This window comes from Equus asinus, chromosome 18 (assembly GCF_041296235.1).
Source record: "Equus asinus isolate D_3611 breed Donkey chromosome 18, EquAss-T2T_v2, whole genome shotgun sequence".
Taxonomy (NCBI): domain Eukaryota; kingdom Metazoa; phylum Chordata; class Mammalia; order Perissodactyla; family Equidae; genus Equus; species Equus asinus.
Window position 1 is genome coordinate 6,848,591 of NC_091807.1, and position 14,813 is coordinate 6,863,403.

The 14,813-nt window shown below is 33.6% G+C and overlaps 1 long non-coding RNA gene across 4 annotated transcripts in view; it reads right to left on the reverse strand.

Annotated features, from left to right (window-relative positions):
• Nucleotides 1-14,813, reverse strand: part of LOC139040970 (uncharacterized) — a 278,811-nt gene that overhangs the window by 60,435 nt on the left and 203,563 nt on the right. For all 4 annotated transcript variants that reach the window (XR_011495334.1, XR_011495331.1, XR_011495332.1 and 1 more), the window contains one exon: nucleotides 551-660. This is a non-coding gene — a long non-coding RNA (uncharacterized lncRNA). The remainder of the gene's footprint in view (nucleotides 1-550; nucleotides 661-14,813) is intronic.

Consider the following 14,813-nt stretch of genomic DNA (forward strand, 5'->3'; position numbering starts at 1 on the left):
TAAGCCACCAGTGCTGGCTCAACACAGATTTTTTTTAGTTACAATACTAAATGCATTATTCATTAAAAAAATTATTAAAGTGGACCTCATCAAATTAAAAACTGCTATTTGAAAGACACTGTTAAGACTTTATAAAGATAAGCCACATGTTGGGAGAAAATATTTGCAAAAAACATATCTGAAGATGGACTTCAATTCAGAATATACAAAGTATACTCCAAACTTAATAAGAAGAAAACAAAGACTCCAATAAAAATAGGACCGAAAGATCTGACCAGTCTTCTGATTTTACTACACAAGATTGACAGATGGCAAATAAGTATATGAAAAGAAGCTCAATACCATCAGTTATTAGGGAAGTGGAAAATTAATTCATAATATAATGCTACTACAGATCTATTAGAATGGCTAAAATTTAAGAAGATTGACTACATCTAGTGTCAGGTATGATGTGGAGGAATTGAAACTCTTACACACAATAGTAGGAATGTCAAATAGTGTAACAACTCTGAAAAATTGTTTGGTGGTATCTTAAAAGTTATACACTTACCTATCATATAATCCATCAGTCCACTCCTAGGTATTACTCAATGGAATTGAAGGCATATGTCCATGCAGAAACTTTAACATGAATGATCATAACAGCTTTATTTGCAAAATCTGGAAAAAAAAATCAGTATTCCTTCTTCAAGTAAATGAATAAACAAAATGTGGTGAATCTATAGAATGTATTACTACTCATAAATAAAAAGTAATGAACTATTAATACATACTGAAATGTGGAAGAATTTCAAAATATTTTTTATTCTATTTATATAAAATTCTAATATATGCTGATAAAAATGTTATCAGTGGTTTCCTGGAGGGGCTGTGTGCTGTAGCCTCAGGTGTTCCCAAAAAGTAGAAAGGAATAGAAAAGACTGGGAGAGAATTGCTACTGGCTGGATGCTTCTTCTCATGAGTCAGCCTAGGGTTAGTTTTTTGCTTTCTTTTCCATCAGCACTGCACAAGAATAGAAACAGCTTTCACTACTGCTTGAATTGCCACTGCTTCTATGACCTTTAAACCTCACCTAACCACAAAGAATTTGGCAAGTGTAATCCAAATAAGCCATAAAACAAAACAAGATTAAGAACTTAAAGGGACATGGTAACTGGAGAATGGAATAGACTAAGCTAAGTGTAAAGGGGTTGGAATGGTGTATCATTATCATGACTGTTGATTTAACCCCAGGATCAAAACAATCCATAAAGGAAATTGAGAATACATGTTGATATAATTTAAATATCTTTAAGATAAGAGTCCTGGCCAAAAAGGAGAAATAAGAAAATAATTCAATTCAATTAAGAAATATTTTGTTTTAAAATTATTTTTTAAATAGTACTAGAAGATGAAAGTTGAGAAAGTGGTCATGGGGAATAGATAAAACAGGAATGGCAGAATATTGATTATTGTTGAAATTGAGTGATGCTTAAATAATTTTTAATATGATATTCACATTAAGCATTTTAAAAATAAATAAACTGGTAATTAAAGAGTTAAGTGAAGGAATTAGTTATGATTTGGGAGTGAGGTTTTGGATAAAACAGGTAATGATGCAAATTGAACTCAGTAGCATTTGAAACCAATTCTTTTTAAAGATATCTACTCATGCTCATTTAGAAAAACTTAGAATAACTGTGAAAATATCTATTTTCCTAACACGTGCATCTCAGTTATCTGGCCAGTTAGCTGATTAACAAACATTCCTTTGTTTAGATGACAATCTCTACCCTCCTGAAGTGATAAAGCTCTTTACATAGGTACTTTTAATCCCAGAAAGCTTTTTTGTTGAATACTAGTATAACAAAATAAATCTTGTGAGCAATTTTGTATTAAATTTCAGAGGAATCTGTTTAAATTTGTCATATAACATATTAGTAACTTAGTAAGTTTAGAGGAGCCAGCTTAATGGTGCAGTGATTAAGATTCCATGCTCTCACCATTGCAATGCTGGTTCATTTCCCAGTCAGGGAACCACACCACTCATCTGTCGGTTGTCGTTCTATGGTGGTTGCATCTTGCTGTGATGCTGAAAGCTATGCCACTGGTATTTCAAATACCAGCAGGGCCTCCCATGGTGGACAGGTTTCCGCAGAGCTTCCAGACTAAGACAGACTAGGAAGAAGGACTGGCCAACCACTGCTGAAAAAAATTGGCCATGAAAATCTAATGAATACAGCACAGCATTGTCTGACATAGTGCTGGAAGGTGACAGGATGATGCAAAAAGACGGGGCAGTTCTGCTCTACTGTACACAGTGTCGCTAGGAGTCAGAATCGACACGATGGCACGAACAACAGCAAATTTAGAGGATCTGATATGTTAGGCTTCAGATTTGAATGTAAAATGTGAAATTGTGTAATTTTTTCTTTAATATTTGAATTTGGAATGTATAAGATAATTTACTTGAATTAGTCTGTAAATAGTATTGGACCGTTTAAGCAAACTTTAAATTTACTGTATTTATAAATTTTATTATTTTTAAGAGATGTTTAATCACTACCAAATTTTATTACTACGTCATATACAAAATTGAAATGTTTGAAAGAATATTTAACATATTAAATTTTAAAGTTTGAACTATTGGAAGAAATTCAAGTTGTAAATTGAAAATGATTATGTAAGGGAATTTAATCTGCCCAACTTGAGGTAAGCAAACATGAGTAAAACAAAATATGTTTTCATTATTAGATTAATAAATGTAATAATTATAATAAATGTAATTATTTATAATTTTAAGCTGTTTCAATTCTTAAGAATACTAGATTCTAGATTTATTGTTTTAATAAATTAATACTAATTTAAAACTTGAATATCTTTAATTCTAATCTGCGCAATATGTCAAACTAAGATTTAAAAAAATCTCACAACAAAATTTGCCACAGACTACATGAAAAACAGTGAATCTCCAAAAGGAGAAAAAAAAAATATGTTTTTTTAAAGAAATCAGTAACAAATTGGTGTAGGACCAAGCAATTTCTAGATCAAGAAATGTTTCATTAAACCAGGAAAAAGAGTCAAGTAGAAGGGAGATGATGGCAGATGAAATTTAGGTAAGAAAAGGTGTGGAATTAGGGAGATGGATAAAAAAATATGAGACTTCATTAGGAGAAAAATCAATAACCTAAGTGATGGATTAGATATGGGTTTAATGGGAAGGAAAGCTTAAATTGTGATTCCTAAGTCTCTAGGCCTATGGAGCTTTCTGGGAATGTTGTCATACCCTGGGACAAGGAACTTCAGAGGAGGGCCATTTTAAGTGGTAGAGATGCATTAGTTTAGTTTCCCAATAGTGAGTTTAGAGTTGATACATGTTTGGAGCTCAGAGAAGATATCAGAGCTAGAGATATAAATCTGAGAATCATTAGCTATATGTGTTTACCCAAATAGATAAATCGACCTAGGAGAAATTGCATAGATTGAGAAGAAGGAAGTTCAAGACAAAGTCTCAAAGGACCCCAACATTAATGCCTGAATAAATGAAGATGTGATGGCAAGGGAGACAGAGAGTGACAAGAGTGGTAGGAGTAAAACCAGCAAAGTTTTATCAGAGAATCCAATAGAAATATTTTCAGTGCAAACATTCCTAAGAAGTCAAACAAGATAAAACTCATAAAACATCCACTAAATGTAAAGACATAGAGATACTTGTTACTGGTAACCTCAGTGAGACTAGGAGTATAAATCAGGTCGAAATCAGATGAGGGGGGTGTCAAGAAAGTTAAGAGTTTAAACAATGATGTAGGTCGCAAAGCCTTATTTCTACTTTACTTTTGTGTTAGTGTTTGTTGGTTGGTTTTCCTAGAAGGTGAAGAATTGGGCTAGAAGCAATAATAGGGAACATCAATTGAGGGGCTGAAGAGGAAATAGAGTCTTCAGGGAAGAAACAGGTTTCAGTCATGAGAGAAGGACTAGGAAATTCTTTCATGGAGGGGGTGATGAATTCACTGAAAATGTAGTATAAATTCCTGTGAGCAGAAAATACTTTGTGAGGGGGCCAACCAGGTGGTGCAGTGGTTAAGTTCTCACGTTCCACTTTGGTGGCCTAGGGCTTGTCAGTTCAGATCCTGGGTACAGACCTACACACCCCTTGGCAAGCCATGTTGTGGCAAGCATCCCACATATAAAGTAGAGGAAGATGGGTACGGATGTTAGCTCAAGGCCCATCTTCCTCAGCAAAAAGAGGAGGATCAGTGGCAGATGTTAGCTCAGGTCTGATCTTCCTCAAAAAAAAAAAAAAAAAAAACAAGAAAAAGAAAATACTTAGTGAGATAGTGGAAGAACAGAGGTCATAATTGAGGTACAGGATAGGTGGAGAGATTTGGCCTAGGAATTTAAGTTTTGAGCATTGATTTATGAAAACATGAATAAGAGGCCTGGGGCTCTGTTTTAAAGAGTTTCATTGAGGTCTATATTAGTTTTCTATTGCTTAGTAACAAACTACCACTAACTTATGGCTTAAAACAACACCCATTTAACTCACTTTCTGTAGGTCAGAAGTCCAGGTGGGCTTGACCGTTCTCTGCTCAGGATTTCATAAGACAACATTGAGGGTTCCAGTCAGGCTGGGTTCTTATCTGGAATATCTGGGGAAGAATTTGCTTCCAAGTTCATTCACATTGTTACTAAAATCCAGTTCTTGGGGTTGTATGACTGAGGGCCCATTTCCTCACTGGCTCTCAGCCAAGAGGTGCTCTCAGCTTCTCAAGGCTATCAACTCAAGTTCCTTTCCATGAAGCTGTCTCCATCTTCAAAGCCAACAACAGCACATCAAATCAGTCATGTGCCTTGAATCTCTTTGACATTTCCTTCTATCATCAGCTCTGCTTTTAAGAGCTCATGTGATTAGATCAATCCTACCAGATACACTACCTTTCTTAAGGTCAACTGTACCACGTGATGTAACATAATCACTAAAATGATATCTCATAGTATTCTCAGTTTCTAGGGGTTACGTGTGCTATCTTTGGGAGACATTTTACAAATTCTGCTACCAAAAGGTCTCTGAGGAAGGTAAGAATTGGGCTTGCAGGCTGAACTAATGTCACTGGCCTGCACCAACAATCTTAACCTGGAGTACAACCTGGCATTAATCACTGCTCAGGCTTGGGCTTTTCTCCAAAACAATCAAATTAGAATTTGTAAGGGTGGGGACTAGGAATCAGTGCAAAGCTTCCCAGTTACCCTAACATGACTGTGTTCTCAGCAGTTTCACGTTAACTTACTTAGTACAATATATGTGGCAGCAATACCAGAAACAGTTTGAACTAACTAACACCACACATTCTCAATCTCATTTGACTCGAATTGATGTTTTCCCAGTGTCTCTTTCTAATTTCAGAGATTCTGAGGGGTCTAATTAAGTTGAATATCTGTGCACATTATGGCCCACATGTGAACAATGCACGTTTGCACATAGGAATCAATCTACAGATGGACGAGAAGGTCTTGCCAAATTTGGAGAATCATTTAAAAACATTCAAGCCTACTGAAGCGGTAAGTCACTTTCAAAGGTGGTGTATGCAATAGAAATATCAGATCTGTGAGTGAGACAGTGGATCCCCTAAAGTTACCTATAAAGCAGGTCAGCGTTAGGAATATTATTTGATAGTTTGGAAAGGCATATATAAGCCTTTGTAAAATTGAAAGGCTTTCTAGTTTAAAGCTTTCTAAAATTAGATTTTGCCAAGTCAAAACATTATCGTAATAACTCTAAATAGTTCCAAACTATTCCCTAAATTTGAATTAAGTCCATCTAATCATTCATATGTAGTGCATTTATTTGAAAATGACCAATTTCTAAGGAAACATTGAAAACTATCATTAACCGTGGCCATAACTTATCAAAAAATTAGATATATTGAATATATTAATAATATTTGCATCCTGATTATATTTGAATTTAGAAGTATGTCCCATATAACAAATATATTGCTGACGTGTTTAAATTTTGAAATATTATCCTAAGCATCTGGAAAATTACAAGATAATTATTGTCCTTAAGGCCTTCACAATCCAGTATGGAAGGCAGAAATACAAATGAACAGCAACAGTGAGAGCTCTTAGTGGGTGATCTTGGTGGAAAGGTTCATGAGAATTAATTAATTTAATTTTCACACCCACCATGACATTGGTACCTTTGTTTTTTAAATCTCATTTTACAGATGAGAAAATGAAGTCCAGAGAGTTTCAATAACTTGGCTAAGATCATACAACTTTATAGTCACTTCAGGGCTAAGATTTCATTTCACATAGTAACGCTGCAGAAAGCACACCCTTAGCCACTTTGCTCTGCAAGCACCAACAGTGGTAGAACCAGGTCTAACACACTACTATGTGGAACAAAATGCTTGCAGCCCACATGCAAAATGGGAATTACTCATTTAGATTTGGGAGGTGACATTTGAATTGCAGGTAAAATTTCACCAGGTATAAAATTTGAGGAAGCAGAGTATTCAAGATTGTTGCAATATCATGAATTAAAGTCTTAATGAGCAGTTTGAAATACTGAGACTGCATTATTATTTTTCTTTTAGAAATATCAAAGGGATTTTTCCTTCATTATCTCATCTCTTACTTGGTCTTAAAATATTTTTAACCATTCCATAGAAATATTTTCTTTGCAGCAATTTTCTCCACTTAATTAGAATTAAATGTTAAAAATATATAAAATTTTGTTGTCAAATTATTTTACAAAGAAATTTTATATATTTGCATATCTACCACAAGGGAACCAAACACTCACCAGCATTTTAAAAAGTACTTCATTATTTAGAGTTACTAATTGGTATCTCACTTTGATGACTTTTCTTAGAATGGAAGTTTCTCAACATAATAAAGGGCATCCACATAAACTACAACTAATGACCTACCTAATGGTGAAATATTGAACACTCTTCCACTATAATTGGAAACAAAAACTCTGTTAACTTTTATCACTTCCATTCAAAATTTTACTGGAGAAAACAGTTCATATAACAAGGCAGAAAAGTCCATAAAGATTCAAAAGCTAGAAGAAAATTATCTTCATTCACATTAGACACAACTATTTATATACATTACCTTGAAGAATTGCATAACATATAATAAGTAGAACTAATTAGTAAATTTATCAAAGTTTTATGATAAAAAGGCCAATATACAAAAGATCAATCATATTTATTGTATTCCTATATAAAACCAACCAATATTATGATAAAAGTAAAAGTAACAAATTCACATTATTATCCAAAAGTGTAATATTCTTAGTGTAGTGGGTTAAATTGTGGACCCCAAAAGATATGCCCACAACCTAACCTGTAGAACCTGTAATTGTTACCTTATTTGTAGAAGGGATTTTGCAGATGTAGGTGAATTAAGGATCTCAAGATGAGAAGATTATCCTAGATTATCTGGATGTTACGTAAACCCAATGACAAACGTCCCTATCAGAAAAGCAGAGAATAAGGCAATGTGAAAATGAAAGCAAAGATTGGAGTGATGTCACCACAAGCCAAAGAACACAGACACCCAACAGAAGCTGGAATGGGCAAGAAATGCAGTCTCTCCTAGAGCCTCCAGAGAGAGCAGGCCTGTAATCTTCCTGATTTTAGACTTCAGGCCTCCAGAACCATGAAAGAAAAATTCTCCTACACTAAGACATCAAGTTTCTGGTAATTTGTTACAGCAGTTCTAGAAGACTAGTAAACTTAGTAATACATTTAACAAAAGGATTGTAAAGTATAGGTTGAAAACTATAAATATTGCTGAGGGAAATTAAAGAATAACTAAATTGAGAGAAACATCACATTGAACTATACTGAATTGTTATCATTGTTCCCAAATTGATCTACAGATTCAATCAATTCAAATAGAAATCCCCAAAGGCGTTTTTCCCCTCCAAAGCTGCAAGTTTATTATACAATTTATACTGACATTGATATAGAATTCTCTGTGATGTTTTTGTTTATTTGTTTTTCGCAGCACTTTAAATATATTATCTCACTGCCTTTTGGCCTCTAAGTTTTCTGCAAAGATATTGGCTGATACTCTTATTAAGGACGCATCATACATGATGAGTTGCTTTTGTTTTGCTGCATTCAAGATTCTCTCTTTGGGGGCTGGCCCCGTGGCTGAGTGGCTAAGTTCACACACTCCACTTTGGCAGCCCAGGGTTTCACCAGTTTGGATCCTGGGCACAGAAATGGCACTGCTCATTAGGCCATGTTGAGGCAGCATCCCATACAGCACAACCAGAAGGACCTACACCTACAGCTAGAATATACAGCTATGTACTGGGAGGCTTTGGGGAGAAGAAGAAGAAGGAGAAAAAAAAAAAGAAGATTGGCCACAAATGGTAACTCAGGTGCCAATCTTGGGGAAAAAAAAGGAGAAACAGAGATTCTCTCTTTGCCTATGTCTTTCAACAGTTTGATTACAATTTGCCTCAGTGAGGTCCTCTTTGGATTTTTCCATCTTAGAGTTCCTAGAGCTTCTTGTATTTGTGGATCTGTGTCTTTCTTCTAATTTGGGAAGTTTTCAGATACTAATTCAAAGAATCTCTCTGCCTTTTTCTCTCTGGCTCTTCTTTATCTTGGACCCCCATAATGCGTATGTTAGTCCAATAATGATATCCCATGAGGCCCTTAGGTTATGTTCACTTTTACTCAATCTTTTTTCTTTCTGCTTCACAGACTCAATGATTTCAAATGTTCTGTCTTTAAGTTCACTTATTCTTTCTTCTAGATGTTTGCATCTGTTGTTGAACATCGGTAGTGATTTCTTTTTCAATTATTGTATTTTTCAGCTCCAGATTTTCTGTTTGTTCCTTTTTATAATTTCTCTCTCCTTGTTGAAATTCAGATTTTGTTCCTATATCATTTTTCTGATTTCTTTTAGTTCTTTGTCCAAGTTTTCCTTTAGCTATTTGAGCATATTTAAGACAATTATTTTAAAGTCTTTGGTTAGTCCAATGTATGTGTATTCTTAGGAATGGATTCTGAAGATTTATTTTGTTTCTTCTAATGGACCACATTTTCCTGACGTTCTTTGTATGCCTTGTAATTTTTGTGTTGAAAATTGGGCATTTAAACAAACAAAACAACACTTATTTAAGTCTTGCAGACTGGTTTTGTGTTGGGAAAACCCTCTACTTATTATTTTGGTATTCTTTGATCCTTGAGACCAGCCTGAGGTGAAAGCTTAAAGTCTTTTCAGTTTTTTTCTGAGCATGCATCTTGTTTGGGCTTCTGCATGTCTTTTTGATTCCCCATATACACAGCTGATTTTGAATGTCTTGCTTTCCCAAAAGGTTTCTCTACAGTTTCTCCTCAGTGTCTTAGATGATCTAATGTATTTCTCCTCCTATAATATCTTACCCTACTCTGTGGATTCTTGTCTTCCTGCCTTTTCAAGCAGCACCTACTGCTTATTCCCACCTGACATCCAAGTTACACCACTTCCCCCAACCTCCTTGCCTGAGCTCCAAGTTAGATGAAACCGAGATCGGTTCTTCCAGCAGCCCCCAGACAGATAAAATATTGAAAGTAAGGTCTTTTCTAATCCCTCTCATTCAAAAATCGGTATTGTTAACTGAACTGTTGCTTCCTCTAAAACAATATCCTGGGAAGGAGGGGCAAGGGTGAGTAAAAATGACATGAAATTTCCCACTTTTTAAATGTGGCTTTTTCTTGAGTGGGTGTTCACTTGTGAGCTGTAGAACTTTGGCTGTTTTCCAAAGCTCTTATAAAGTTATTTCAGCTAGTCTCTAGCTTAGTAGTTTTTGTTTATTTGTTTTTGTTTTTCAAATGTTTCTGTAAAGGATGAGGACTTAGAGCTTCCGAAATCACATTTTTCTTATGTAACTCTAGAAATTTGATTTTTAATATTTCATGTTTAAATTAGGACTTACTTCATGATATGATTTGTTTCTCAGCAAATGTTTAAAATTATTTCAATGAATTAATCGTAACCCTCATTTATTTAGTGTATATCAGGACCTGTACCAACATCATCCCAATTTCTTTAATCTTCTAAATCTCAGATGATGGAGGCACAAATAGTTAAAGCAATTATTTTCTAACATTAAATTCCTTTGTTGCTTACTAATTCTGCAATACTGGGATTATTCTTTGTTTATATTTTGTAGGATCATTGTATTAATACCATGATTTTGGAATGAATTAAGTTTAGTGCATAAGATATTGCAATTGGTAAATAATTTTAAATTGCTGCTGTTATCTTTATGTGTCTACATTGTAAAGGATCCATATTTTAAAGTGAATTTCACTCCAAAATATTGTCTTTTACTACACTATATTTTGGACCAATATTTAATACAATGTTTAGTTACCTAATTTTACTGACTTTGATAGTAAAACAGTATTAATGTAATATGACCTGGAAGCCATGTTGATGCCAAACACTAGTAAACATAGCTCTCACTTTTTGTTTCCACTTGTATGGCTTTATAAAAATATTACAATGAAAGAAGTTTCAAAAGCACTTTAGTGGGGGAGCTGGGAAGAACAATAAGTGTATAAATTTGTTTAGAATATTATAATACTTTCAGGTATTTTTTTTTCTGAGAACATCCTAGCAATGAGAAAAAATATTATGATCAACATTGTCATTTTAATTTTTCCTAAGCCATGTATTTCTTCTTGTAAGCAAGCTATAATTCTGTCAGACAGAAGAGAAAATATATTGAATAGTTTTATTATGTTCTGCATGAATATACTCCATGTTTTTTGTAACTCTCTATGGCAGTTAAAATGCTACAAAAATTTTTAAACAGGTAAAACAAAGACAAATATAAATATGTTTAATGCATACACTCTTGAAATGCAAATAGACTTGGGATAAATGGGCAAATATACTGCATAGTACTACTTTCATTAATTTTAGCATATTTTGAAGTTCTAAAATTAGATGATTTCTCTATTCTAGACTTGTAAACATTTTAGTCAAATAAACATACAAACACAAATCTTTTAAAATCTACTTTTATATGCAATACTACATTTGGCATTTAAAAATAAAATAAGTATGATTCAAATGAATCATGTTCTAATTAACACATATAGTACTTCTAGCTATTTCTGTCTGAGACATTTGTTAAATAGATTGTTGCTTAAAATTGTTCAGCCAAACAGAGAGCACCATTTTTTATGTTGGCTGGACTTTATGAATGCTATTACAATTAATTCAGATTACTAAATTGAATTAACTGTAAAACTGAATCATAATGTTTTTCCTTTTTGTTAGATGGCAGAGGATTTGTTAATTATAGGAAAGTAGAAGAATGGGCAGTAGTTATTAAGAGTTAGAAGTGGCATTTAAGATTATAGTTTAATTTCTTCTGGGCTCAAAAAAATTTAAGTAACTCCCCTAAACTTTTCAAATTGACATCAAATACTGGATTGGATTCCAGAACGTAAATCTTCTAGTAAAGATTTCTTTTCTACATAAAAATACTTTTTCTCTAAGTGATGTCTTTTGCTTTACTTCCTTCACATTTTCTTCTGGAATTATCAGGGAATAAATATATTTGACATGTAAATAAATATTAAAAGATTAACAACACATCAGCTTTACCCCTTTGCCTCATTCATTCTTAAAGCCAGTCGAAGAAGACTTTGTCCCTATTACTCTATTGAATCTAGGTATGTCAAGGTTAGAAAATATCCCTAAGTGACAATGATCAATTCTAGATTTTCATCTTACCATCTTACTTGCTTTTCAGTGGTATTTGACACAACTGATCATTTCTACTTTCCTTAATTGCTTTTTCACTTGGCTCCAAGTACATGTGTTCTACTAGATTTCCTTTATTTCACAGGTCATTCTTTATAATTTTTTGGATCTTACTCCTTGTCTCAAACTCTGAATGTTAGAGAATTCCATGACTGAATTTTTCCACCACATCTTCTTCATCTACAGTGTAACAGGGTATTCGCTTCAAGTCCCTTGACTTTAAATATGATGCATTCGTTAATTCCAAAATCTTTTTTCTGAATCCTTGGTTATCAGCTTTAGGTGCGTTTGCATAACCACCTATGAATCACAGCTCATATCAATAATATAGATGGGTTTACATTTAAAATATAACTTGAATGTAACTATACATCACTATGTCTGTAGGTATAATCCTTGTCCAAGCCCTCATCTCCTTTTATCTAAACTATTGCACTATCCTCTTAAGTAGTCTCCTTGCTTACACTAATAACTCCATGAAGTCTATTCCCCATGGATCAGCTAGAATACCATAAATCAGTAAAACATATTACATCATTTTCCTGGTTAATGTGATCTAGTGGGTTCCTGTAAAGTTAGAACAAAATCCAAAGTACTATCAGGCCTTAGATGATATGACCTGTATTAGATTCCAATTACTGTTGTAACAATGTACCACAAAATTAGTGGCTTAAAACAAAACAAATTTATTATCTTATAGTCCTGGAGATTAGAAGTCCCAAACAGGTCACATTGGGCTAAAATCAAGGTATCCGAAGGGCTATGTTCCTTCTAGAGGCTCTAGGGGAGAATCCATATCCTTGCCTTTTCCAGTTTATCTTGGCTGCCCACGTTCTTTGGATTGTAGCCTCCATCCATCTTCAAAGCCAGCAATGGCAAGCTGAGTCTTTCTTATTTTGTATCACTCTGACACTGACTCTCTTGCCTCATTATTTTACTTCTAAAGACGTTTGTGATTATACTGTGTTCCCCCAGATAATCAAGGATGATTTCCTCATCTCAAAATCAGCTGACGAGCAACCTTAATCCCATCTGCAATCTAAATTCTCTTTTGCCATGTAACATAACATATTCACAGCTCCAGAAATTAGAATGTAAACATATTTGTGGATCATTATTCTGACTACCACATGGCCCTTGGCTACATCTTTGGCTTCCTATTCTAAAATACTCATCCTCCTTTATTCTACACATTCACAATAGTGGCCTTGATCTTCTTCCAACACGTCAAGTTTGTTGTGATGTCAAAACATATAAATTCTAGTTCTTTCCCCTTGGAATAATCTTCTCACAGATTTCAAAGGACAGACTGTTTTTCTCCTTTCATTCAGATTCTGCCCAAATTTACATCTTAAGAAGTTTTCCTTCATCATTCTACTTATAATTGTCTTCTACTCATTCAATATTTTTCCAATTAACTTTCTTTATTATTTATATAGCCTGCATCAACCAATATCTATCATTACATTGTACTTTTATATAATATTGTGTGTATATACATATAAATAAAGTTATATATATATATATATGTATAAATTTTTGTGAGTCCCAAATTAGAATATAAACTCATTGAAGGTGAAAAGTAGTTCCATATTACTATTGAAATATGTATTTGAATCAGTGTTTGGTACATGATAGGTGCTCCAGAAACATTGACTAAATAAAGAAATATATCTATAAAGAATACTTTGTAACTGTACACTACAATCTGGTAATCCACATTATCCTTTTTATGCCCTCTGAGTAAAAAAAAAAAAAAAAAAATCCAAAGAGAAAATATGACAAGCTTACTGAAGTGCTGGAATTAGGAGACTAATATTTTGAATTGTTGTTAAAATTTTCATCACTGTATCTCTGGGATGTAGCTCAAATTCTTTATTTTTAGCATCTCAGAAAATTTAAAATATAATGCATATTATAAGTGAAGCATTGTTAATGCTGACTCCTATTCAATATGGTAGATTCCAGTTTGTGAAAAAAACATTTCTCATTTTATCACTCAAAAGATACCAATTATTATATTATAATTTTAGGAAAACTTAAGCTCAAACCAAGTATAAGAATATTAAGAAATCAGAAAGAAAAATAGAAATATAGTACCATAGTCAAGATTTGTAAGTAGGACTCAAATCCAGGGAAATCACAGGTAAATCAGAACTAGATAAAGATTTGAACAACTGGAAGTTGGGATGTTAACCTCCACACAGGGACAAGAAACAAGTACTTTACCTTTTGCTATAGAATCTGGATCTGTGTTATCACATAGAGACAGGAGCTATAAAAAGCTGCCACAACCCCAAAATGAAATCCAGAACTCCTTGCTTTATCCTGGAAGCCTACTGCCATTCAGGATCATAAGGAAGTAAAGAGACACTGATAAATCAGAGCCCTAAATATGCATCATGCTTGGGGATATACTCTAAGTTTATATTACCTAAAGGGTGCAGGAACTCCAGGTAAGTTACATGACAATATGTGGTGATTTTGTAAAATTACTAATCTCCAGTAAATGCAAATGTGAACTCATGGAACTTGGATAAACAAAAAATACATCACAATAAATTTGAACTCAAAGTAAAAATTAAAAAGTAGCGTTCAGAGTCAGGTTATTTCAGAAACAAAAAGACATATTTCATCATAAGAATAAAGAATAACATAAATTTTAAACAGTCATTGAAATAAGTATTTTCAAAATATTCACAGATATAATATCACTCATAAGTCAAGAATAGATAATGAAAAGCAATCTCTAATTCTGAAGTATATTTGAATTAGAGCAAAATTACAGAATTTAAAAATATATTCACTGTAAGAAGGATTCTGAGAAGATGGCAAAGTAGAAAGCACCAGGAGTCTGTCTTCCCACTTGACAAAAATTGCACTGGCAGAATCTCTCAGATATAACTGCCTGAGAACTCTGCAGTCTATTGAAGGTTTGAAAATTCCAGGGGAAGACTTGGAAGGTAAGTTGCAGATAATTTAGGCCAATTTCAGCTCTTAGCATAGCAGCAGTTACTTGTGCCCCACTCCCAGACCTG